Source organism: Lithobates pipiens, unplaced genomic scaffold, assembly GCF_037356315.1.
Source record: "Lithobates pipiens isolate NorthernLeopardFrog02 unplaced genomic scaffold, aLitPip1_a1.2 Scaffold_1, whole genome shotgun sequence".
Classification (NCBI taxonomy): Eukaryota; Metazoa; Chordata; class Amphibia; order Anura; family Ranidae; genus Lithobates; species Lithobates pipiens.
The window spans coordinates 5602525-5629698 of NW_027507685.1; the positions used below are offsets into that span (position 1 = coordinate 5602525).

General features: G+C 41.5%; 1 protein-coding gene across 3 annotated transcripts in view; it reads right to left on the reverse strand.

Annotated features, from left to right (window-relative positions):
• The window catches only part of ARHGEF9 (Cdc42 guanine nucleotide exchange factor 9), a 659595-nt gene that overhangs the window by 340065 nt on the left and 292356 nt on the right, over positions 1 to 27174 (reverse strand). The gene's annotated exons all lie outside the window — the stretch shown is intronic.

Sequence of the window (27174 nt, forward strand, 5' to 3'; positions counted from 1 at the left end):
TTATTAAAGGGACATTTGTGGAAATGCATTAAAATGGGTACATACATAGCCCATGTACAATCCGGGATGCCGTCAATGTGGCCATACCCCGGGCTCCTTCTATCACCTTCTATGGACCTGCCCAACTATTCAATACTGGATGCAAGTGATACGATTCCTGCATGACCAGATGGGTTCACCTGCTACCCTAGACCCCACAATGTGCCTGCTCGGTCTGATGCCTAGCTTAGAAGCTGATAAACCTCTTTGCACCTTTTTGCATGAGACCCTATTCCTGGCAAGGAAAGCGGTGGCTTGAAGGTGGATGCAGGCCCTGCCCCCCCCCCCACAATCCAGTGTTGGAAAAAAGAGGTAAATGATACTCTTCCATATAAGAAGCTGATTTATGTGCACAGGGGGTGTTATTATTATTATTATTATTATTATTATTATTATTAACGATTTATATAGCGCCAACAGTTTACGCAGCGCTTTACAATGTATAAGGGGGACAACACAATTACAGTACAATACAAAAGGCTCAGGTGGGTCCTGCTCATAGACCTTACATTCTAAAGGGGTTGGGGGTGGTACAAAAGGTAATAGCTGCAGAGAATGATTTGATGGGGGTGGCTCGGGAACAGTTGTTAGGTGGGTGTGGGATAGGCTTCCCTGAATAAATGAGTTTTCAGGGATCTCCTAAAGGTGGACAGGGTAGGGGCTGATTGGATATACCGGGGCAGGGAGTTCCAGAGGATGGGAGAGGCTCTGGAGAAGTCCTAAAGGCTCGGGGACAGTTAGTTGGGTGTGGGATAGGTTTCCCTGAATAAATTAGTTTTCAAGGAACTCTTAAAGGTGGACAGGGTAGGGGCTGAGCGGACAGACTGGGGCAGGGAGTTCCAGAGGATGGGAGAGGCTCTGGAGAAGTATTGAAGGCGAGCACGAGAGGAGGTAACAAGGGAGCTAGAGAGCAGGAGGTCGTCGGAGGAGCGGAGGGGACGATTTGGGCGATATCTGCAGATGAGGTTGGTGATGTAGATGGGGGCGAGGTTGTGGATGGCTTTGTATATTATGGTTAGAATTTTACATGGTGGGGTAGGGGAAGCCAGTGAAGGGATTGGCAGAGAGGGGCAGCAGTCACGGAACGATTAGTGAGGTGTATTAGTCTAGCAGCAGCATTCATAGTAGACTGAAGGGGGGATAGCCTGCTTAAGGGTAGGCCATTAAGGAGAGAGTTGCAGTAGTCAAGGCAAGGTCTGGGGTAGATGGTTAGCAGATAGTGAAACGTGTACCTTATATACTCGCCCTTCATCTCCCCCTTTCCCTCCCCCTCCTTTTTTCTTCTTCCTCCTTCTCTGTCTCTCCCTCTTTCTTTTGTCTTCTTTTTATATATACATATATACTGTGTGATGGTTTTACCTCTTTTGGGTATTTTGCTTTATGCTATACGGTTACTTCAATGTGTCTATATATGTACTACTGTTTTGGCCATGTTGGTCTCTGTCGATTTATGTACCAACCATACATACTTCAATAAAGTTGTTTTTTTCAATAATAAAAAAAAAAAAATGGGTACATACATGGTGTCACAAAAATGTATACACAATTTTAATTATATAGTCAGTATTTTTTTAGAGTTTCCAAACCATAGAGTTAATTTTCATATTTAAATATAAGATACATAAAATGTATTTTTTTTTTATACTTAAGCCTCCTACACATGGTAAGATTGTTGGCCAACCGTGTGCCAGGATCTTGTCTTGCATATTAACGTTACACAATTGTCACGCCACAAACACGGACATAGTGTAATGAAATTGTACTACAAGGAATTTCAGCTCTTGAGCGCCACCCTTTGGGCCCCTTTTGCTAATTTCGTGTTTGGTGAGCATTGATTCCGAGCATGCGCATTTGTACTTTTCGACTATTGTGTGACGGATTTGTGTACTGGCCATACGAAAATCTAAAGTCAAACCGTTGTCAGCCGAAAATTTACTAGCCTGCCATTCAACATTGCTGGCCGAAAGTTAGACAACAATTGTCAAAAGGAGCGTACTAACTGTAAGATTTTAGGACAACAGTCTGTCAACAGACAATCCCCTGCCAACAATCGTACCGTGTGTATGAGGCTTTAGTGTCTGGTTCAATCAACCGCCACAATTGCACTTAATAGCCACCTCAGAATCTGCACATTACGGAGGAACTTCATGTTAATTTACCAAGAATAATGGAGTGGTGTGGTGTGGCTTGTCAGGGCATGGAATAATTGGACCATTCTTTTTTGATGGTACTATAACTGGTGTCATTTACTTGAATTTGCTGTTGGAATCTGTCATGCCATGTATTCAAGAAGATTTTGGAGATGAGGACTTTTATTTCCAACAAGATGGGGCACCTCCAAACTACCATTGTGATGTAAGGGCCTATCTTGATGAGAATCTGCCGAATAGATGGATTGGGTGAAGAGGTTCAGTCGAATACCCTCAGTGTTCACCAGACCCAACGCCACTGGACTTTTTAAAAGATAAAGTTTATGCTACAAAACCAGCAACCATGGACAAATTATGAGTAGTCATTAAAAGAGAATGTGCCCAAATAGCAAACAAAAAGATTCTTGATGTTTGCGTTTCAGTGCTTAACGTTGTCAGCAATGCTTATTGATTTGAGAACAGGCGCTAATTTAAAAAAATACATTTATGTCATTGATTTTAAAATTTGAAAGTTAAAAAGGAAGTAAAGTTTTACTCTTTAACCTCCCTGGCGGTATGATTATTTCAAAATTTTGATACTCAAAGCAGTACAATGTTTTGCATGGAAATTTGGCATTTTATATTGTAGGCCTGTAATTCTTAGGAATAACTCACTTAAATCTGTCCAAACAACAGTCTAGTAGACATCCCAGGTATGATAAAGTTTGAAACAGGAAATATAATAAATAACTATAAATAATTATAACAAATAATAATTTAATAATAATAAAAATGATTCAATAATGTAATCAAATCAAAAACGCTGAAATTTTCTCAGTTGCAGAATTGTCGCTGTCATTACTTTCAGTATTTGATGACGGATCTCCCCACAAATCACTATCGCTAAATTCTGCAAGTGATTCCAATTTATTATCGCTGTTTTCTAGTTTTTGATGTAAAGGGGCGCTTTTTGGTTGCTATAAACAATCTCCAGTTTCCAGGCAGAAAGAACGGTATTTATGATATAAAACTGCATGCAGGGCACTGGACAAACCACTGGGGACAAAAGGGATGTGAAATAATTTGATACACTAATGTAATCTGTAAGATTACATTACTATATGTATTGTGTGTTTTTAACTTTTTGAATTTGGCGCCGTTCTCCGTCCCAAACGCTTGCAGGGAACGGAGATCGGCACTGTGATAGATCTGGCGGAGGACACGTCTCACACACACACAGCGGGGAGACATCGCAGGATCCTGGGGACAAGGTAAATAACTTTGCCTGGATCTTGCGATGTGATCCCGAGTGTGGCTCAAGGTTACTGCTCTTCGTACTGAAAATTCAACCCGAGCCACTTTCAGGAATACCGCTAAGGAGGTTAATTATACCTACAGGTAAGCCTATAGTAAGGCTTACCTGTAGGTACTGTAAATATCTCCTGAACTTGCACCGTTTAGGAGATATTTACTATATACGCTGCCACCAACCTCATCGGCGCGCTGAAGGAATGGCCCGCTCGTGCCGTTTCTTCAGGACCCGTGCCGTGACCGGCGGCACTCGTGCACATGCGTGGGAGTGATGTTATTGTGGTTCCAGCCAATCACAGCACTGGAGCCAGCGAACACAGAAGTAACTCCACGAAAGATGTCGGCCATGGGAGTGGAGTGGAGGTGGCACTGCAGGGCATCATTCTAAGTTAAGTATTTTGATGCATACTCGGTGGTTTTCAACCTTTAACTGTATGGTAATAAATACTGACTTTATAATTATTCAAACTGTGTATACATTGTTTGGGACACTCTATATATTTTTTTGTATCAGATAATTTTACCCATTTTCACAAATATCATTGGCATTGACTTAAAGGGGTTGTAAAGCTTTGTTTTTTATTTTCTAAATAAGTTCCTTTAAGCTAGTGCATTGTTGGTTCACTTACCTTTTCCTTCGATTTCCCTTCTAAATGTTTTTTTCTTTGTCTGAATTTCTCACTTCCTGTTTCTCCTCAGTAAACTTCACACCATCATCCGAGCGGTGTTTAGTCAGCCAGAACAGCTTACTGAGGAGGAACAGGAAGTGAGAAATTCAGACAAAGAAAACTAAGAAAAAAAACATTTAGAATCTACAAACAATAAGACAAAGTCAGTTCGGACCATGTTGTCATAAAATTTTATAGCCTAGCTCTAAAACTTTGTCGGTCGGATATTCCGAAGGAAACAGTCCGATGGAGCCCACACACGGTCGGATTATCTGACAACACGGTCCGATCGGACATTTTCCTTCGGAATGTCCGACCGTGTGTACAAGGGCTTAGAGCTGGGCTATAAAATTTTCCGACAACATGATCCGATCGGACTTTGTCCGATCGTTTGTAGAGAATTCCGATCGGACAAAGTGCCACGCATGCTCAGATCAAATTACGAGACCAAAGCTATTGGCTACTAGCCTGAACGTAGTCCCGTTGTAACGAAATAACGTCATCACGTTACATACGATCGGATTTTCCGACAACTTTGTCTGACTGTGTGTATGCAACACCAGTTTCGGACAAAATCCGTCGGACAAAATCCGACGGATTTTGTTGTCGGAATGTCCGACCGTGTGTACAAGGGCTAAGAGAGAGAGAGGGGAGCTATGGGGGGGGGGGGGGGGTGGTGTAAGGCAGGAAGGCAGGCCATACATTTAGCTTTTTTTTCCATTCAACTACAGTCGGTGGCATTCCCGAAAAACCTGCCCATATATGACTGGAAATTCGGACAGTCTGCTGAATCGGCTGAATTTCGATCCATGTATGGCTTCAAGAATGAGTTTGGTAAGGTGAGGCTTTTAGACTCCGCAATAACAAACCGTGTAAGAGTTCACCATGCACATTTAAAAGTGGAACTTTAATCAAAAAGACAAGTACCACTGGTTTGCTCCCTACCCCCAGCCTACAACAGTTTTTTTTGGGGGTAGTGAGTATTGATTTTTAATCGGTACGTGCTCCCACTTCCGCAATCCCTACAATCCCTAAGTAGGCAAGAACAACAAAAGCTTGTCTTGCCCTCCCATTTCCTGCAGCCTCCTCAGACACGTTCCATGTCCCAGGAGGTGGCAGGACCAGTCACAGAGTGCCGGGCGAGCGTATTCATGCCCAGTGAGGAGCCACCTGTGATTGCCACAGCAGGGTGCAATATCCGAGATGGCTGTTCCGGGAACCTGCACCAGTAAGAAGAGACGGCTATGGGAGGTCAGCGCTGGACTCCAGGCACTGGTATGTACCGGATTTTTAAAAGTCAGCATCTACATTGTGTATAGCTGCTGACTTTAAAAAAATGAAGATCCTTTTTAAAGCCGTTCACATCAATAGTGAGATAGTGAACTGCTGTCCTCAGTTTGTTGCTGAATGAAATGTTCATGACTTGGCCGACTGCTGCTTTTTAGCCAATATTGCCATAAAATGATAGATTTCCCAGCATTCTGAATCATTTCTAATGTGATATACAATAAACGTATATCACATTAAAATCGTGTTTTTGATGCAACCCACACATTAAAGCCCTTGTACAGACGGTCAAAGAATCCGTCGGAATGTGTCCTATCGGACCGTGTCATCGGATAATCCGACTGTGTGTGGTATGCATCAGACTGATTCCGTCTGAATATTTCCCGACCAACTGGGTCGGTCGGACATACTCCGATCATGTGTATAGAATTTTGATCGGACCAAGTGCCACGCATGCTCAGATCAAATTCCTACATCAAAGCTATTGGCTACTAGCCTGAATGTAGTCCCATCGTAATGAAATTACGTCATCACGTTCTGAAAGATCGGATTTTTCGCCAACTTTGTCCGACCGTGTGTATGCAACAGTTTCGGACAAGATCCGACGGGCAAAATCCCGATTTGTCCGACACCAGTCAAACAATATAAGAGATCTCTGGTCTGCCATCTTCTCAATGCGGCCAAAGCGTGCATCCCTCTGTATTGGAAGCAAAGCTCTCCCCCAACTGTGGCACATTGGTTGAGGAAGGTGGAGGACGTGCGGAGGCTGGAGGATGTGATTCTCACAGCGCAACACAAACAAGAAGTCTTTAAGAAGACCTGGGACATCTGGTGCATATTTATATTTTCGACCGAAGGTCAGCGTCTATTGTCGTCCTGATCCTTCTCCACCATCCCGAGTGAGGGGTGGGCTGGGGCCACCGTCGTGTCCATGCTAGTTCTTCCCCTTTAATCTCTTTTATGCCTGATCCCTGCCTTTCTCTTTTCCCCCCCCCCCCCCTTTTTTTTTTTTTTTTTTTTTCTTTCTCTTTTTTCTCCCTTTTTCTTTCTCTTTCCTTTTCTGACCCCTCTATGTCTTTAGCTTCTGTTACCTTTTGGTCCCGAGCTTCCCTATTTAGTAGCTCGGGACGTCCCCCCCCCCTATTTACAGGGGGGGGGACATAGGGGTCGACTCGTGCTCCAATGCTTTCCAACTGAACGTTGACAGGGGCTACTAATAATTATTCTCCTTCTTTCTTTTGGTTGCATGTACAACGGAATACTATTTGTTATCTCCTGTCTTATGACTTGGTTTTTGTACTGCCTCTTTTGTAATCTTTGCCCTGTGTATATGTTTTATTATATGTACTGAGGAGCTTCGACCCCTCTGAAAATCAATAAAATTATATATTTGAAAAAAAAAAATCCCGATTTGTGGAAATCTCCGACCGTGTGTACAGGGGCTAACAGTCATTACAGAGAACATGGAAAGCTGCACTGTGTCAACAGAATAATGATTTTGTACATGACCAAAACTAGAGATATTGGCTCGCCAAACTATATATCAGGAAAGGCAAAGGTTGTAGAGTTACTTATGTAATATCAGAGCTTTAGAATAATTACATTTATTTGGAATGTGGCTTCTTTTAGCACAGGTTTTTAAATACAAGATTTTCAGAACCTTCAGAAAATGAGTTCTGCCGTTCTTCGTGTGTACCCACAAAAGCTTTTAATTACGTTATACGCGTTTTACATTTTTAGCTGTAGTGGGTCTAATCTGAAAATTCTTATCTTGTAACAAATCCTGCCGCAGAAATACACTAATTATATTCAGTGTTTCTCTTTGGCAAAGCACTGCATATAAAATAACTAGTAACAGGGTTGGGGACAAGAACTACAGCTACAGCAGATCTCTAATCAGGTTGCCTTTGTAGGCCAAGTAATGAGAGAGGGGCATGTTCCGTAGAAATGCTGCATAGACAGGTTTTACACAGTCAGCTCATAGGCCTGAGAGCAGAAAGCAGGTCAGTCAGTGTAACAATGCATGTTATTTATTTGGCTCTCAGTATACTGGGGAAAAAACCTGCTGTTTTATGTCAAGACACATCATTCTACGTCTGATTCCCGTCGGTGTACAGCATTGTGCCTAACTATATGTACAAAACCGAGTTCTGACAACATTTTACAGTTGTTAGAGGTTTTCAAAGACAGGTTATAATAATTACTGATGCCTAACGTGTATCTAGGGGCAAAACTCTTTTTTTTTCATTTTGGATACAGTATGGAGTCCCTCTCAAGTTAAAGTGAATCTAAAGCCTTAAAGTGGTTGTAAACCCTTACAGACCACTTTTACCTACAGGTAAGCCTAGATTAAGGCTTACCTGTAGGTGCAAGTAATATCTCCTAAACCTACATGGTTTAGGAGATATTTGCAAAAGACAGGCACCGCTGAAGACAGCGCGCAGGCGTACTGAGCGTGCCGCTGCTAACGGCGATCATACCGTTAGTGGCGGCTCCTGCACGCATGCACTGGAGCGATGTCATTGCGGCCCCGGCCAATCACAGCGCCGGAGCCACGATACCCAGAAGGAAGATGGATGCTTCGTGGAAGAGGGGACAGCGGTGACTTTACTGGTTCCTGTGTCAGGTAAGTGGCACATAATTGGCTACTATGCGATGCATAGTAGTCCATTATGCTTTACCTTTGCAGGGAATCAAAGAGGAAGTAAAACCCATCGGGGTTTACATCCTCTTTAAGGTGTTACTAAACCCTCAATAGTAGAATCAGTCTGTATATTCAGTAAAGCATGCTTGTTATGCTCACTGTGGAACCTAAGGGGTCAATCCTCTGCATTGTGTAAAAAGGCTGTCTGAGGGGGCACACATTAGAGGTGTTGAATTTAATAGCAGCATTGATGCATAGCAATTTCTCTGACATCTCTTGTACCATGTCTCCAGTCTCTGACATATCTTGTACAATGTCTGCAGTCTCTGACATCTCTTGTACAATGTCTGCAGTCTCTGACATCTCTTGTACAATGTCTGCAGTCTCTGATATCTCTTGTACAATGTCTGCAGTCTCTGATATCTCTTGTACAATGTGTGCAGTCTCTGACATCTCTTGTACAATGTCTGCAGTCTCTGATATCTCTTGTACAATGTCTGCAGTCTCTGATATCTCTTGTACAATGTCTGCAGTCTCTGACATATCTTGTACAATGTCTGCAGTCTCTGATATCTCTTGTACAATGTCTGCAGTCTCTGACATCTCTTGTACAATGTCTGCAGTCTCTGATATCTCTTGTACAATGTCTGCAGTCTCTGACTATCTCCTCTGCTATGTCTGCAGTCTCTGACCATCTCCTCTAGTATTTTGGGGGGAGCCTGGAGCTCCTCTATAAGATGTCTGCCATGTTTAGACTTTGCTACATGCAGAGAGTGTTGTCTTTTTTTTTTTTTAGGAAGCAGATAAAATAAAAAAAAAATGGAGTTCTTCTGACTGCTTGAATTTTTTTGATGAAAACCATGGGCAGTAATCATGATGCCTCGTGGAATCGAATCGAATCGCTACCAGGATAATTGTAATCGTAAGACCAGTGAAGATGCGGACCTCTAGCGCACATGCAGAATTGTTCACAAGCCACGTTCTGCCACTGAAGCTATGAGGAGTGGAGATGGGGATCTAGATGGGGCTCAGAAGGTTTTTTACCCGAATGCAGAGAATGCATTAAGGTTAAAATCCTTCAGCCTTTAGAACCACTTAAAGGGTTAGTGTTATTAAATTAGGAAAAGTAGATATTATTGATAATAATTAAGATAAAATATAAATGACAGTGCTACAGCTGTAAGGTAATTTCTGTGTTTTTGTTATAATTGTACATTGAATTAAGACAGAAATAAATGTTCACAAGACTATGAATAGTCCATTCAATGGCTGTGAGCCAAGAAACACATCTTTTCAGTGAAATAAAGCTTTAGTATGTTCGTCAAACATGATGACTATGATCCATCCCCAGACACACCATATCCTCATTACACACCACAAAGGCCACCTCTGCCATTTCGGACCACCAATGTTTTTTTTTTTTGCCTCCCCCTAGCCAGCAAGTTTACCACCTGCCTGAGAACCCCTCAAAGGATCTAGGATCAGCACCCCCAAGGTATCGAGAACGACTAGCCTGAACCTGCATGGAGACAGGGGTTTTGACCATTTGTGTCCCTGGAAGGTTGCATATTTAATTTCCTTTTTTTTCTGCCTACATTTTCTTTAGTTCACCAATATATATATATATATATTTTTTTTTTTTTTTCCAGTGGACACTCTGAACCATCCGACTGGTCTTCATTTTGCCCTTTCGGTTTGAACCCTCAGACCTTTGAAGAGCACCACCCTTTGTATCCCAAACCCAGTCCCTGCACTGCAAGGCAAGAATGTTAGCCACCACATTGCCCTAGGATACATTTTACCATTCACTCACGTCTGTAGTATTTATTGGAAATATTTTTCAAATTTGCATTCCTTTTAAAAGTTAAGAATGTTACCTGGTTACACTTCTGAATGCTTCAGCATCTACCAACATCATAATGTTTACTCTTTGACCATTAACGTACTATTTACCACTAAAGGTCTTTGAACTTTAGCTTTGTACTGTGCCGAGACTTGACAGATAAAACCTAGAAAAGTTAAGCATTGTATTCTTACTCCTCTCCCAGCCATCAGTTACACAGACTGTAAATCCTAGCTTTTTTTACAAGGTTAACTGGGAAGGGCTGAGGAAACTGGCAGGATCAATGAAGGGCTGATGAAAATGTGAATGCGGGGGGCTGAAATCCCCTCATAAGGGCAAAATGGCCCCACTGGAAGATTTCCTCTCTATTTTTGTTCTGGTGGCAACACACATTTTTGGATTTACCCTGACTTTCATTACCACTGATATTGCTGATCAGGACAATTAGAGAATGGATCTCTAAGCCCTTGTACACATGGTCGGACATTCCGACGGAAAATATCCGATCGGACCGTGTTGTCGGATAATCCGACTGTGTGTGGGCTCCATCGGACTGTTTCCATCGGAATATCCGACGGACAAAGTTTTAGAGCTGGGCTATAAAACTTTCCGACAACATGATCCGATCAGACTTTGTCCGATTGTGTGTAGAGAATTCCGATCGGACAAAGTGCCACGCAAGCTCAGATCAAATTCCTAGACCAAAGCTATTGGCTACTAGCCTGAACATCACGTTACGTACGATCGGATTTTCCGACAACTTTGTCCGACTGTGTGTATGCAACAAAAGTTTCGGACAAAATCCGTCAGACAAAATCCGACGGATTTTGTTGTCGGAATGTCCGACCGTGTGTACAAGGGCTAACAGGGACAGCAATAAAAACAGTGGTTCTAACAACTTACCACTCTAGCCAAATCTTAAAAAGTTTTGCCTTAAGCTATATTTTATCTTAGTAAGTTAACAGCAAGAATACTTCCTGACATTCTCTTCACATAGAAAAACAGAAAAAATAAGTAAAAAAGAGTTTGTCAAAGTTGGTTATGTAAAAACCTGCAGCATTTATAGAATTAGAATACATGAGGCATATCTCTTGATAACAATAGATGAGCTCCCAGGGATGACACTAGATGAATCATGTCCCAGCTTAGTCACAATTTAAATTCAGACCATCTCAGTATGATATAAATCTGAAAGGAATTAATCTGGAAATGAAGCCCCACACCAAAATGTTTGAGACCAAATTAAGTTTATTCCAAACATTATTTGGGTACAAAAGCCAACACCTTTCCCAGGTTCTAGTGCCATTAATCTACTCCCTAAAGCAGATACAAATCTGAATGCAGTCCACACAAACTCTCCTAATCTACTTCCCCTTCAATTCCTCTCCAGCAGGTAAATTATGTCCCTTCAACTATGATTGAACTAAAGGTTTAATGCTGCACTGCAGTGAGGCAGAATTCATTCCATTGATACCACGATGGGGCACTATTCCTTCCTCTGACACCAACAATAGGGCACCATTCCTCCCCCTAATACCAAAGCTGGGACACTTTTCTTCCCACCAACACCATGAAGGGGCACGATTCTTCCCACTGACGCCAAGAATGGGGCACTAGTCCTCCCACTGACATCAAAGATAGGGTATAGCTTACTCCCACTTGACGCCAGGACATTTTCTTCTCCCATTGGTCATGGTCTGGCCCCCCTAAAACCTGAAGGACAGTAAATTGGCCCTTTGTTTAGTAGGTTTGAAGACCAGATTGGTCTACACCAGTGATTCTCAACCAGGGTTCCTCCAGAGGTTGCTAGGGGTTCCTTCAGCATTGGGCAATTTCTGCCTCTCAGATAAGTTCCACTGACACCATTGATCTTTTTAGCTATCTGTAAAGAGGTAACTCTTCCCAATGACCACAAGTGTAAGGACCATTCTTCCCACTGACCATCACACTAATGTATCATGAGTTGTAGATTTCTAATTTTTAGCAGGGGTTCCCCCGAGACCGACCAACTATTTCAAGGGTTCCTCTGTGTTGAAAAGGTTGAGAAAGTCTGCTCTACTGAATAGTCTGGCAAATCGTTACACAGAAAGGCTACCAATTTTCCGCTACTGAATTTTCATACATTTGAGGGAGCTTCTACTCAAGCTCGTTCCGGATCAGCCAATCACCAAGTAGTGAAAGAATTTAACAGCTCTGGAATCTGTACTGTAAAATATAAGTCAGCAATGACAATGCTCATATTTTTACTCCCACGGATTCCATTTAATGTTTTAATAATAAACATATATGCTGAAAAAGTGTTTGTTTTTTCTCATCAGGTTTAGCCGAAATGCAAAAAATAAAGATAAAAAATAGTATTCCCCCACTGGAAAAGATTAAATATACCAGGTTCCTTAACACGATGTTTGCCTTTACTGAAGTATGTTAAGTGGACAGTCAGCCATGTTTGAACAAGTTACAACAGTTCTTACGATATGGAGGAAAAGAGGGAGATGAGTTACAAGGATCCTCAAAGGAGAGAGATGAGAATTCCTGTGTCACACCACCAGCAAAAAGTGGGAAATCACAGTCTAAACTACCCAATAGATTCCTTCCTGTGCAGGACCAATATAAAAAGGAACAATATTCTCTGTTCCCTTCTACAGCACCAGAGGGTTTCCACGTTTCTCCCCCGTGGCTCTATCAACTTGGCCTTATATACACTTGACCGCAACACTCATACAGGGGCAGACTGAGAACTCATGGGGCCCCCGGGAAATAAGAGATTATGGGGCCCCCGGGCAATCAGAGATTATGGGGCCACACAATATACTCAAACGCACACACACAGTATACAATCACACAGTATACACAGACATGTTTCTATTGGCTGAGAAAATACTGGAGAGGTGGGGCAGCTATAATCTCAGGATTTTTAGACCAAAAGGATGTCGGTAAGGGACATTTCAGAGACAGATGTAAAAAAAAACACAAATTTTTACATACTGTTCCTGGTTTTATTGAGGCTGGCAACCCTGATGAGGCCCCCTAGTGGTATGGGGCCCTCGGGCAGTGCCCGAGTGGCACAATGGTCAGTCTGACCCTGCACTCATAATTGGCAAGGAGCATTGCCCAGCAAATATAGGGTGGTATTATTCCTAAAAGGGTCCTATACTGTGGCCTATACCACTGTACCAATATAGCATACATACTATATCAGTGTACCAAGGTCCTGTGGGGATATCCAGTAGATCCCTGTGGAACTACACCAGGATTAACTGTTGAGCCAAGCTAGCATTCACTCCACAAATGCAATTGTTAAATAAATCCTCTTCTCTTTACATACCTTATATCAGACCTGACCTTAGTGCTTCTCTATGCAATGCAGTCTGGTGGAATGGGCCAACTAAATGCTGCATGTCTCTCCCTAAAGAAATCCCAGCACCCTGCCTCTGTACTCTTCTCAAGAGCCTTTAGCAATGATTCAAATGCTGGGATGGCTCTTGGTAGGGGTGTTTCGTCACATATGGCGACCCATCACATTTTGGCTACCCACTGGACTGTGCATGCGTGACGCCACCATATGCGTTCCAACACTGTGGCGATCTGTGCTTGTGCAGAATTTTGTGGCCACACCCCTGAGTCCAGGTTCAAGCCCCACCATCCAAGTGGAAATAGAGTTAGATTATAATTATGCCGATCGAAGCGAGGCTGTGCCCGAAGCATGGCGAGCGAAGCGTGGCGAGCCTAGCGAGCCCGTGAGGGGCCCTGTGGCAAAGTGGTCTTACAACAGTGTTGGAACGCATATGGTGGCGTCGCGCATGAGCACTCCAGCGGGTAGCAAAATGTGATGGGTAGCTGAATGTGACATGACAGGGGCTATACAGATATTAAAATGCCTTGATGGATGGATGTCAGTCTGTAAGAATAGGCATTCCTAGGCAAGACAAATGCATGCAGACCTTTCTAGGTTAACTCCAACATATGATGCTGAGCCTCCATAAATGAAAGAACTAATATACAATGAATAAAAGTTCCAATGGCAAAAAAACAAAAACTGACAAGGGTTATGCTGCACACAGAAGGTTTTTTATCTTAATTGCATAGAATGCATTGAGATAAAAAAAAAATTCTGCCTTTACAACCACTTTAAGCCGAATAGATTGTGCAATTTGCAAGTTGCTCCAGAGCTCAGTAAATTAGATAAAGCTTCACTTTACAAAGAATACCCAATCCCATGCAAGGAAAAAAAATGAATTTTTGCTTACACATGATTGGATGATGGAAGTCAGCAGAGATCCCCCTCATTTACTATGCTCTGGAGAAACTGCACTTGCAGTTCTCAGTCTATGTGCCTTTAGTAAATCAACTCCATTACATGTAGTGATGTAATTCTATTTTCTCTGGTCATTTTGCCAGATTTTTGGGGACTTTTGTTGTGAATATAAAAGCATATCCATCATGACTTGCAAACCTCCCAATCACTTTAAACATAACACAATTTACATGGATATCACAACGGTCTAATCCCTTGTTAGAACATATGTCATATGGAATGGTGGCCCGTCCATAAGGGGTGCAGGGGTGTCACCCCCTAATCCATGTGCCTGGCCCCTAATCAACATGCAGGGCGCTGGACGCATTGATTTCAATGTTTTTTCTTTTTTGTTTTTTTCTTTTGTTTTTTTTAGGAGCACGTGATTAGAGCCAGAGACTCAAATATTCACAAGATAGAATGGGGTTATGAATAAACAAGTATTCTTACAAAAGGTGTGGAACTTGAGCTGTTAGGAGAGGGGTGTCATCAACTTAAAGGTTTGACTGATGGATACCCGAATAACACTTTCCAGAACATCACAGAATTACAATGACTATTCTCTAACAAGAAAAAAACGGACCCGTTCAAAGATATAGTAATGGCTTTATTAAATATCACAGCAAAATTGACTATAAAGCAGGGTTCCTCCAGAGGTTACCAGGGGAAAATAGTATCAGAAATGACACACATATATAAATACCCTTCTTCCATCAATAAAAAATACATCGTTGTCATTTTGTATTGGTGGAATTTTTTATACTATTTTCATTCATTATTTGACATTTTTAAAGATAACTTTTTTACAATTTTTACCTAATTGGACTTAGTTGTTTTTGATACACCATGTGAAAGCAGCTTCCCTTTGAGTGGTATTCCACTCACCTTTTTTTCTTTTGATTTGATATAAACCTTGCACCAATATCTAATAATTGTGCTAATTAAGCTGCGCCCCAAAGTGCTTGTAGAATGCCTACTGTGCAATGAATGAGAAGTGATAGTAGGGGGCGCTGTGACTATTGATTAAATAAATGAATTCTAATGTGTACCAATTTGTGAACCGATGCAGTAATACATAATATATATATCAAAATATAATCAGTGAAATTCTATAATTAGTAAAAATGAACACATGACAAAAAAGATAAAAAATAAAAAAATAGTCCATAATTCTCTGTGAATGTTCCAATAAAAAATGTGATTGATTCAATCAATAAGTGTAGATATCCTCCACTGCTTGTAAACATTCAACAACACCCAACGTGCTCTTGTAAAATAATCTACTCACAAAGCAGGCATGACCTCTTTAACCAAAAAGAAGGTCAGAATTCGTTTGTGCTGCAATCTTGCAGCCTGGGGTGGAATCTTGAACTATCCAACACTGTGCTCTCCTCTCCTCCACAACGGGTACACGAGTTGAGAAAAGACAAGGAGGATCCAATAGTGTAATATTGCTTAGTTTATTAAAACATTTAAGAAATAAAAATTGCCTGCTTACATTAATAAGTGCTTGTGTCTCGGCATTGGATGGTAAAGCATATGTGGTCAGATGGATGCCGCGAGATGCCTTGCTCGCGCTGGGAATCGGCATGCGTTCCACCGCCGCTAGAGACAGAACCGGAAGCTGGGACCCCGAAGTGACGTGACCGGAAGGCGCCTCGACGTACGCTTCGTATTGCTACGTCATCAGGAAGCGTTCTGGTCACTAGGCAGGAAACTCTAAATAGCCTGATTGTGGATTGTGATTGGCGGAGATGGCAACCTCCCGCCCCTCACAACCCTTCGGGCTAATATCAGCTTACTTTTGTTTGTTAAAAAGGCAAAACATAATGGTTTACATACAGAAAAACAATTGAATAAAATAATGACCATATGTGTAATTAATATGATTATTAAAACATATAAGCAATTATTATTTTACTATTAAGCTAGAAACCAGCCAGTGAGGCCACTAATAATATATAGGTGTGTATTTGATATTGGTCATATTCTCTACAATGGACAATTACTATGTTATGATTGAAATCTGAATATATTGAAATCTATATAAAATTCAAAATTTTGCTAGATTGAAATAATAAAAAACAAACTAAACTGCAAGAATTCAATCACTGATTAAAAAACAATTTAAAACGAAATCAATGTTCATACCGGCTGGTTGCAAAGTGTCCAGCAGATATATCCATTTAGTTACATTCTGGAACACCGCCCATTTAAGGTGGGTGCCCCTCCAATGCTGTGAAATCTTATCTATTCCGAAAAAAATAAGTAACTTAGGGTCCTGATTATGATGTGTTTTGAAGTGTCTCGACACACTATGTTTTGGGAACCCATTTTTGATGTTGGTGATGTGCTCATTGATTCTTCTACGCACCTTATTTGTGGTCCTACCCACATATTGTATGGGACATGGGCATTCCTACACATGAGTGACATATTCAGAATCACACGTGATCAGGGGGAACATTTCATATTCGCTCTGGGTGGCTATCGAATAAAAACTTTCAATTTTTCTTTTCTTTTGATAGTGTTACATGCTTTGTACCTAGTGCTAAAATGGAATACTGTTCTATCTAGAAATTTACTAATATTTTTGGGGAGATCTGGAATGTTAGGTGCTATTCTATTTCTGAGCCCTGGAGCCCGCCTATAGATAATTTTTGGTTTGTTTGGCAGAATCTTTTTGAGGTCTTTAAAGTGGTTGTAAACCCTTACAACCAACTTTGACCTACAGGTAAGCCTAGATTAAGGGATTAAGGGATTTAGGAGATATTTACCCGAAGACAGCCACCGCTGTCTACGCCGCATGCGCCGTAGACAGCGGCGCACAGGCACACTGGGCAGGCCGCAGATCGCGGCGATATGCCACGAGTGTCGGCTCCCGTGCGCAGGCGCGGGAGTGATGTCATGATGTCAATGACCCGGAAGTCACTCCGGGATCCATGGCAGCGGTGGACATGGGGACGGAGGACCGCTTCGGGGGTTTCGTTCTCAGGTAAGTTATTCATAATGAGCTAGTATGCTATGCATATTAGCTCATTATGCCTTTGCTTTACAGGGTGTGTGTTTTTTTTTTTGTTTTTTTAGCCTTTACTTACTCTTTAAGAAGAATTGGCCAATGTGTTCTAAAGATTTTTTTTCCACTTCCTTATATTGCCAATGGAATCCCATAATGAAAGCTAGGTCATCCTGAAACTTATTTTTTGTAGTGGTAGTTAGAAGGGATTCCCTGTCCATATTACGCACTATATTTTGGCAGTGGTTTAATTCTATGGTACAATGGTCCCAGCTTCCCGTTCTGCCTCTAACCTTCTTTTGGTTAAAGGGGTCACGGCTGTCTGGTGAGCAGATTATTTTACGTTGGGTGTCGTTGGATGTTTACAAGCGGTGGAGGATATCTACACTTATTGATTGAATCAATCACATTTTTTATTGGAACATTCAATGAGAATTATAGACAATTTTTATTTTTATCTTTTATTATGTGTTCTTTTTTACTAATTATAGAATTTTTCACTGATTACATGTTGATATGTATTATGTATTATTGCACCTGTTTACAAATTGGTACACATAGGAAACAAATTTTAAAGAGGAAAATACCACCTTGTGAATGTAGCCCTATATCACCTGACCTGTCTGTACTTTGGAAATAGGGAGGCCAGCACAAAATGACCCCTTTAGTAAATAAGCCCATTAATACATGCATTTCTACAATAAGATTCAAAGCACCATGGTCCTTCACACATGTGACCCGAATTGAAACAGGCATTTATTCATGCCTAGTATGTCCTACATAAGCACAAATGCCTATGTGAATACCCTCATAATATCACAGAACCATATTATCCCTTGAGGCATACTTATTAATGTGCTTCAGAAGGTTATAAAAATGCATGCTGCAAGACAAAGTATCCTTATTTACAATTCTGTTAAGGATATGGTTTACCAACATCAGATATATCAAATCTGCTAGGTTCACACTAGTGTAATGCGATTTTAATTCGATTTTTAATGCAAATTTTGTAGTGCAGCTACAGTGCGACTTGGTGAGTTTTTGGTATTTTTTTAGGCCTGGTTCGCACCTGTGCATTTTTTCATAGTTTTCAGTTTTGCAGAAACACACTACAGTCCATTTAACATGGTTTCCTATGGATGTACTTCACATCTGTGCATTTTATGGAAAGGGCCAGGGACTTTTTTTTCTGGTTTTTGGTTCCATAGACTTCAATGGATGAAAAGAATGTATTGAAAAACGCAAAATGCACCTGGAATATGCAAACCTGCATAAGTGTGAATTGGACCCTAATGCAATTCTTACTACTGAGACTCATTCCTGCTGTTAGCAGCAGGGATAAGGTATTGGTTTTTAAGGAGCCGGCACCTGCCAGTATCTTAACAAGGATGAGTCCCCCCCTGCTATCAGTGCAGGATTGGGTATACAAAAGAGCCGACATAAAAAAAAAAGCGTGTGGGCCCCCCCAGTTCCTACCAGGTCCTTCGGATCTAGTATGGATTTTGAAGGGGATCACACAGCAAAAAAACAAACATTAAACAAAAAAAAGATGAAGTGAGCCCCCCCCCCGCCAAAACCCATAGCAGATCCATATCCGAGCATGCAGCTTGGCAGGCCAGGAAAAGAGGGGAACGAGTGAGTGCCCCCCTGAACCATATCAGACCACACAACCTCAACACAAGATGGCACTTTGCTGTGAGGGGTCATTTAAAAAATTTTTAATAAAGAACTTGTATTTTTTGTTAACTGTTGACATTTTTTTTGGTGAATGAGTACTATGTACCCCTTACCCATTCACATGGGGGGCATTGATCCGAGGGTCCCCTTTTATAGGGGGCTTCCAGATTCTGATGAGCTACCCCCTGCATCCCCACAACCACTGGGCTAGGGTTGTAAGTAAGATGCCCTGGTTCTCAACAACAAGGGGACAAGGTGCTTTTCTGGGGGGGCAATCCCCCCCATGTTGAGGGCGCGTGGCCTGGTGTAGTTCAGGAGGGGGGGAAGGCTCATTCACTCATTCCTCCCCCCTCCTTTTGGCCTGCCAGATCTGGTATATATTTTAAAAATTTTTATGGCACGGGTTGCCCATACCAGACCGAAGAGATTGGTATGGATTTTGGGGGGGACCCCACAAATTTTATTTTTATTTTTTGGCATGGGGTCCCCTTTAAAATCCATATCAGACCCGAAGAGAGTGTACCTACATTTTTATGTCGGCTCTTTTGTTTGCATTCTGCTGTCAGAGGGAAATCCCCTACCGACAGCAGGGATCCTGCGGGTGCGGGCTCCTTAATAACCAATGACTCATCCCTGCTGCTGATGTTGGTGGATACTTGCTCCTAACAACCAGCACAAGCTGTACACAAAAGTGATCTATGGACCACAAAAACCACACTGCATAACACCAAAGTAGCACAAGACCTTCCCCAAAGTGGCTCTGCATTGATGTGAATGGGCACCATTGGCAGCCACGTTATGTCCATTTTCATGAGTCCAGAGCAACCCAAGTCACATCTGAGATCACATCAGTGTGAACCATGCCTTTATGTAATTGTACAGAATGACAGTCACATATAAGATGAAGAGTGTCTCCTAAAGTCCTGGCAGTATGGATTCAAGCATGACAGCATCAAAATATGAATATGAAGACTAGACTTATACAACATAAATATGAGTGTAACTGTGCCAATATTTGCTACATATCCCATGGACCACATTTACTATGACAAGAGGGCACCACAGCAGCCTTTCTTAACCTGTCTAACACAGAGGAACCCTTCAAACTATTTTAGCTCTTGTGAAATCCCTGCTACATTATCATATCTACAATTCAACATAAACAAGCATGTTCAGCAAGATAAAGATATATAATAATAATAAAATGGTTATAAATCTGGTATACCAGGCATATTGGACACACAGAGCAGATTATTTTTATTAACACGATCCTGCTCTATAGGACAAAACTGTATAGTGTTTGGCCAGATAAACATTGGCAGCCAATTTTAATGAAGGTCAGTGGAGATATGCCCCCTTACATTAGTGGCCAGTGGAGAATTGCCCCCCTTACATTGGTGATCAATAGAGAGATGTCCCCTTACATTGGTGGCCATTGTAGAAATGCCCCTTTACATTGGTGGTCAGTGTTGCCCCCTTACATTGGTGGCTATTAGAGAATAGCTCCTATACATTTGTGGTTAATATAGTGGTCTCTTAGATTACATTGTTGGTGTAATGGAAGATTGTCAACCTCTGAGACAGCTAAAATGTTATTGGTGTTAGCGGTTACTGAGAAACAAAAAATGTTCATTGCTCAAAGAACACTATTAATCTTTTAAGGAAACCTAGGATCAAACAGAACCCTGATTGAAAATAATTGCTCTAGAGCAACCTTTTTCAACCAGGGTGCCTTGAGGTTTCTTCCGCTTCCTGAAGACGTTAACAGCGAAACGTACGTCGGAGCGGCACTTGTTCACGCTATTCAACGCCATTTCCGGCCCTCTGGTTTGTCGGTCTGTAAGTCTGGAACGCACGCCAATATCGAATGCGGAAGAATTTTTCCTTGAGTTGAAGAGCGATTCTTTTGGTCAGAGCGAGCAGTCCCAGTGCCAGGCTAGGCACCTAACCATGTAAGGAGCCTTTTGGCTGTCTGTTTTTTACTTATTTTTTATTAAAGTCAGTATTATGCTATGGATCTTTTTGTATTTTTTCACATTTGCCGCTTGAGTCTGTGAAGAGAGGCACACCATCTAACATCATCTGCATTGGTATCCATATGAGCAGGCATTATCCTGTACAAGTGTTGTTTGACTTACTTTTTAATTAAAGTCAAACGGATCTGGTAAGCAGTTTGGACTTGTATTATCACTACTGGTGTAGTTCTACGTTCATGGTGGAGGGAGTCGCAAGTTTTCTTCCGATTTGTTGCTAACCATTGCTATATCACGATTATTATTTGTTTTTCACCTTCCGGATCGGCAGAATTCGATAGAATTCATTCGTTGTAGAGACACTTTATTGGGACTTTACATTTTCAATTACTATTATTATGTATGGTGGTTCACTGATGTCCACCATTTTTCCAGTATAATCATTGTTATGATGTGTATATTTTTCACTCTGGTGATGTTCACATTATTTTAAGCACTTTCTTTTTCAGCCATTTTGATTCAGTGGTTTTGGAAGAGAAAAATATGTTTTTTGCTAATTAGTGGTTTAGTTTTAATATTCTTTACAGAGCACCCTTAATCATTGTTATCACTCCACAGGTGTTTGTTTCACTTTTCCAGGGAGCTGCTCTTTTGTGTATATATTTTTTTATTTTTTTCTTGTTCACATGGCGCGGAATTTGAGCAGTTGAATTGCAACTGTCTTGTTCACTTCTTCAGGGGTGTCTTGGCAAAATCGCTAGAAATTGCTAAAAAAATGATATACCGTATTTGCCGGCGTATAAGGCGACTGGGCGTATAAGGCGACCCCCTAATTGTCCAGCTAAAACGTTGGTTTTGACATATGCTCGCCCTATAAGAAGACCCCCTTTCGACTAGTGCTGTGGTGGTAAATACCTCATGTGCCTGGCAAAATACACTGATGGATGGTCGGGTGCCAGATGGAGGGTCGGGTGCCAGATGGAGGGTCGGGTGCTTAAAACCAAATCTCCGGTGTTGAATGGCGAGGTGGCCGTGGAGGGAAGAGGAGCCGAGGGGTAGCCGCATTCATACTGTATACAGTATTACAGTGTACCGCGCCGAGCCAATCACGGCAAGCGATGTATTCTATTAATGAATACAAAGCCTGCACGGATTGGCTTTGAGATTCAGAGAGGCGCGGGCTGATGATATTACAGCCTCTGCCAATCCGAGCAGGCTTTGTATTCATTAATAGAATACATCGCTCGCCGTGATTGGCACAGGTTGGAACATCATCAACCAATGCCTCTCTGAATCTCAAAGCCAATCCGTGCAGGCTTTGTATTCAATAAAAGAATACATTGCTCGCCATGATTGGCTCGGCGCGGACATTAATGCTGACATCCATATACCGGCGTATAAGACGACCCCCGATATTTGGGGGATTTTTTTAAGTATAAAAAGTAATCTTATACGCCGGAAAATACGGTACAAGCCAGCAGGTAAATCAAGCCTACCTTTTAGTTACACAAGGCCACAGGTTTTCATTATGAAGAAAAGTTTTGCCCAGGGTCCAATCAATATTAAAGATGGCCTTGGTCTACACACCTAATCTGGTCATTATGGGAGATTTATTTTTTCCTTTTTTATGTTTCCTAATATGAGGGAGGTTCTGCAACACACAAAGGTGGGCTGGAAGACCTAAATCCCAAGTGGCCAAAAACTGTATGTGCATTTTACATGCAATTTTAGGTGTGTTCCTATTGACTTCTATTAGACTTTGCCTTTTCCGAAAGTACATAAAAAATGCAGCATGCAGAACTTTGATGCACTTTCCCAAAAATGCACATTCTAATAGAAGTCAATGTGATCACACCTAAAAACACATAAGCATGCAATCTCTCTGCATTCAGATCGCCGTGAACCCGGCCTTAATAAAAAGATTTAGGGACAGTGAAAGCATTGTTCCCACAAATAAACAGTAGGAGGTATTATCCAGCGTGCTGACAATTGACGTTTTTTTTTCTCTTGGCTTGCTTAGACATTTTCCAAATAAGCAGAAAATCATGCATCATTGGCTATAGATATTGTGACTATACAAGTGCTATATTGTCAGAAAAAGATGGTGCCATAAAACTGTCAAAACGCCATCTCAATACAACTTCCTAAAAACTGACTGAACATTTTAAAAGGTATTTTGAACTAAAAGTTGTATTTCAGTGTTTGGTAGATGTTGGTTTGAATAAGTGTTTTTTTGATTCTTTTAAACACTGGTGGCTGTCAGTTCCTGTTTTAATTCCACAACCTTAGGGTCTCACCTCTCTTGGTGCATTTAACATAATATATAGTAAATGAAAAACAAAGGAAAGGTGAATCTTGTAATAATCGACAGGTTGGGAAGTTCCCAGAAACCATTAACCTCCCTGGCGGTATGATTATTTCTGATTTTAGGTGCTGAAAGCAGTGCAATTATTTTGCATGGAAATTTGGCGTTTTATATTGTAGGCCTGTAATTCTTAGGAATGACTCTCTTAAATCTGTTCAAACCAGAGTCTAGTAGACATCCCGGGTATGATAAAGTTTATAATATAATAAATAACTATAAATAATGATAAAAAATAATAATAACAATTATTCAATAATGTAATCAAATCCAAAAACACAGAAATTTGCTCATTTGCAGAATTGTCGCTGTCATTAGATTTAGTGTTTCATGACGGATCTCCCCACAAATCGCTATCGCTCAATTGTGCAAGTGATTCTAATTTATTATCGCTGTTTTCTAGCTGGTCTAAAATCACTTTTGACATAAAAGGGACACTTTTTGGTTGCTATGGACAATCTCCAAATTCCAGGCAGAAAAAAAAACAGTATTTATAATATAAAAAGTGCATGCAGGGCACTGGACAGACCACTAGGGACAAAGGGGATGTGTATTTTTTTATACAGTACTGTAATCTGTAAGATTACAGTTCTGTATGTGTATTGTGTATTTTAACTTTTTTGAATTTGGCGCCGATCTCCACTCCCGTGCGCCGTAACGTTGCAGGGAACGGAGCTCGGCGGCACTCGGGCACTGTGTGAATCGAGCGGAGGACGGCTCCCACACACAGCGGGGAGGACATCGCTGGATCCAGGGGACAAGGTAAGTAAGTCTCCCTGTATCCTGCAATGCGATCCCGGGTGTGGCTCGGGGTTACCGCTCGTGGTACTGAAATTCCAGCCCGAGCCAGGCTCGGGATTACCGCCAGGGAGGTTAAGGGAATCAGTTCTTCAGGATCACATCAAAACTAAAATATTAATAGTGGATGGACTAAACATTTAAACGTATTCTTCATGTATCCGATATTCTTTGACAATACACGTTGATCCTGTTGCTGTCTATGTCACTGTTGGGCGTGATCTGACAGTCTAGAAAATCTCAGAAAAGAGTCACTGTTTTATGCTGATTCGGTAGAGATAATGCGTATATATGGTGTAACATTATACTATCTACAATGGTAAGCGGGAAAAGATCTGAATATGAAATGTTCATGTCAGGGTAATTATGGACATGCTGAGGGTCTAATTATTTGGACACAAATGATCATTCTTCTCGGTGTATGATCATTATCAAAATTACTGCCTGGGTGCACTGGGTTACTGTATACATTTAGCATTTCTACTAGACCATGCAATAAAAACTCAAGCTTATTTGGGTAGTGCAATATTCAGCAATCCATAACCAATCAGGTCCAGGTGGATATATTTTTGGTCTGTTCTTTTCTTCAATATCTTCATAGTTTCATAGTTAGTAAGGTTGAATAAAGACACCAGTCCAACCTGAGTGAGTGTCTACAATTGTCCCTATCCCTGTACACTGCACACTCACATCGGTCCCTACCCTCAAGGAGCCCACAATCCAAGGTCCCCATTCATATACTAGGGCCAATTTTGGACAGAAGCCAATTAACCTACCTGCATGTCTTTGGATTGTGGGAGGAAACCGGAGTACCTGGAGAAAACCCATGCAGGCACAGGGAGACTGCAGGCAGGTAGTGTTGTGGTTGGGATTCAAACCAGTGAACCTTCTGACTTCTAGGTGTGAGTGCTAACCACTACACCACTGTGCTGCCCCGTCTTATAGCTAACCAAAAAAAAAGTTTAATTTCCATGATGCAGTGCAGACTCGCCCCATTCTGTTCAATGAAAGCTGTCTTATTAGTTATCATAATAAGTGAAGGGGGTGGGTGCACACATAGTATTTGTCAGGGTGTCAGACACTGGACTGCATATTGGAAGATCTCTCTCTTTGCCATAAAAGTTAATCAAGTATGGTAAGCAATAGCATTAGCACCGTATTTCAAAATGATCTTGCCCATGTAAATGCCCAATGAAGAAACCTGAACGTGCTTTTTTCAAAAGTTTGCATGTTTAAAATTAAAGTTGGCCAACGAAGGGTGTCACTTTAATGTCAAACCTTCCATTATAAAATAGGCCACATCATAAATATAGTAACAAAATGCTGTGCAGGATATCTGCAGATGCACTAATATGATGGGCACATTGGCAAATCCCAGCGGATTATTCACACATCATTTTGTGCAAGATCCGTACAATCCCATACACAAGGGATTATTTTATCAAAACCAATAAAGCGTATTATGGCTGAAAATAGCCACATCTTAGGAATCCATATGCAGCTGCTATATAGCACATATCACAGCACTTTGTCATCAGAAAAGATCTCATCTTTTAATATTATATCACAGCGGGTATTACACACAAATATCTTAAATGTCTAATAACCAATGTGGTACTGGTACTGAGAAACATCCCTGATTTATAAAGCCCCCAGCTCATATTTGTGTCTTACCTATCCTAGGCCAACGAGGAATGAGGTTTGTAATGCTGGTAACACCGTTATATAGGATTGAGGACCAAGTACAAATAGACAACAAGCTGATGTGCAGTAAGCAACTCAATGGTGCCCACACCAACTAAAACTGGCCTCAAGTATGGCATCGTTGAATGACAACAACATATCTCTTGATCCTTGAAATGATTTTTCGATCCAGAACAAAAAGATTTTTGGGCTACATGGAAACCTCAAGAAGGGTCCAGTCGTAATCCTGCTTTGCTATATTGAATGCTGGTAGTATGGAGGCAACTTGTAAGCAGCCTGCAGCTGAACTTGAAATCAGCATTATAAAAAAAACTAAAAAAAAACACAGGACTAATGCCAGACTTTCCAGTCGGCAAGCCTGGGCCTACCAATAAAGGAAACCAGTACTGAAAATGTTATTTGTCTGTCTCTGTTTTCAATACTTCCTAAAACACCGGTTCAGAATAAGCATGTAGATTAGGAAAAACAATGGCGAAATCAGAGCTCCTGGCCTACTTGTTCCAGTCAATTAAAAAGTACCGGAACTAGCATTTTTCAAAATTAGGGTTCAGCTATGACAGCCCCGTACCTCCTCACTACTGGTTTCCATGATCAATAATTATTTCCTGTTAGCCCCTGTACACACGGTCAGACATTCCGACAACAAAATCCGTCGGATTTTGCCCGAAACTTGTGTTGTATACACACGGTCGGACAAAGTTGTCGGAAAATCCGATCGTACGTAACGTGGTGACATTATTTCGTTACGACGGGACTACGTTCAGGCTAGTAGTCAATAGCTTTGGTCTAGGAATTTGATCTGAGCATGCGTGGCACTTTGTCCGATCGGAAATTCTCTACACACAATCAGACAAAGTCCGATCGGATCATGTTGTCGGAAAGTTTTATAGCCCAGCTCTAAAACTTTGTCTGCCGGAGCCCACACACAGTCGGATTATCCGACAACACGGTGCGATCGGACATTTTCCGTCGGAATGTCCGACCGTGTGTACAAGGGCTTAAAGTGGAAGTAAACTCCCCTATCGTTTTCATCCACGGAAGCTGCCATCTTTGACTCTGTTTAATCTTCAGCTGCCACGGTGCTGCACATGTGATCCGTTATGACACCAGCCATTGGGTGGTTTGACAGTTTGGTTGAGATCACAGCCAATGTGCAGTTAGCATTCCCAGCATGCCATTTTTTGAAACTGTTCAAATCGATGGGTTTACTTCCACTTTAAATGTAGTCTTATATTATGTATTCATGAGCTAGACACAGTTAAATCCCTGGCTTGGAACCTAGGTGATCTGAACTGATGCTGGAGGGCCCGCTCACTCTACACCTTTGGTCTGTTTGTCAGTGAAGATGGCGTTGTATTAATCAAATGTGTCATCACATTTTGTGTCTGTTTAATTAGAAGCCGTAGGCTCAGAAGACAACACAATACTT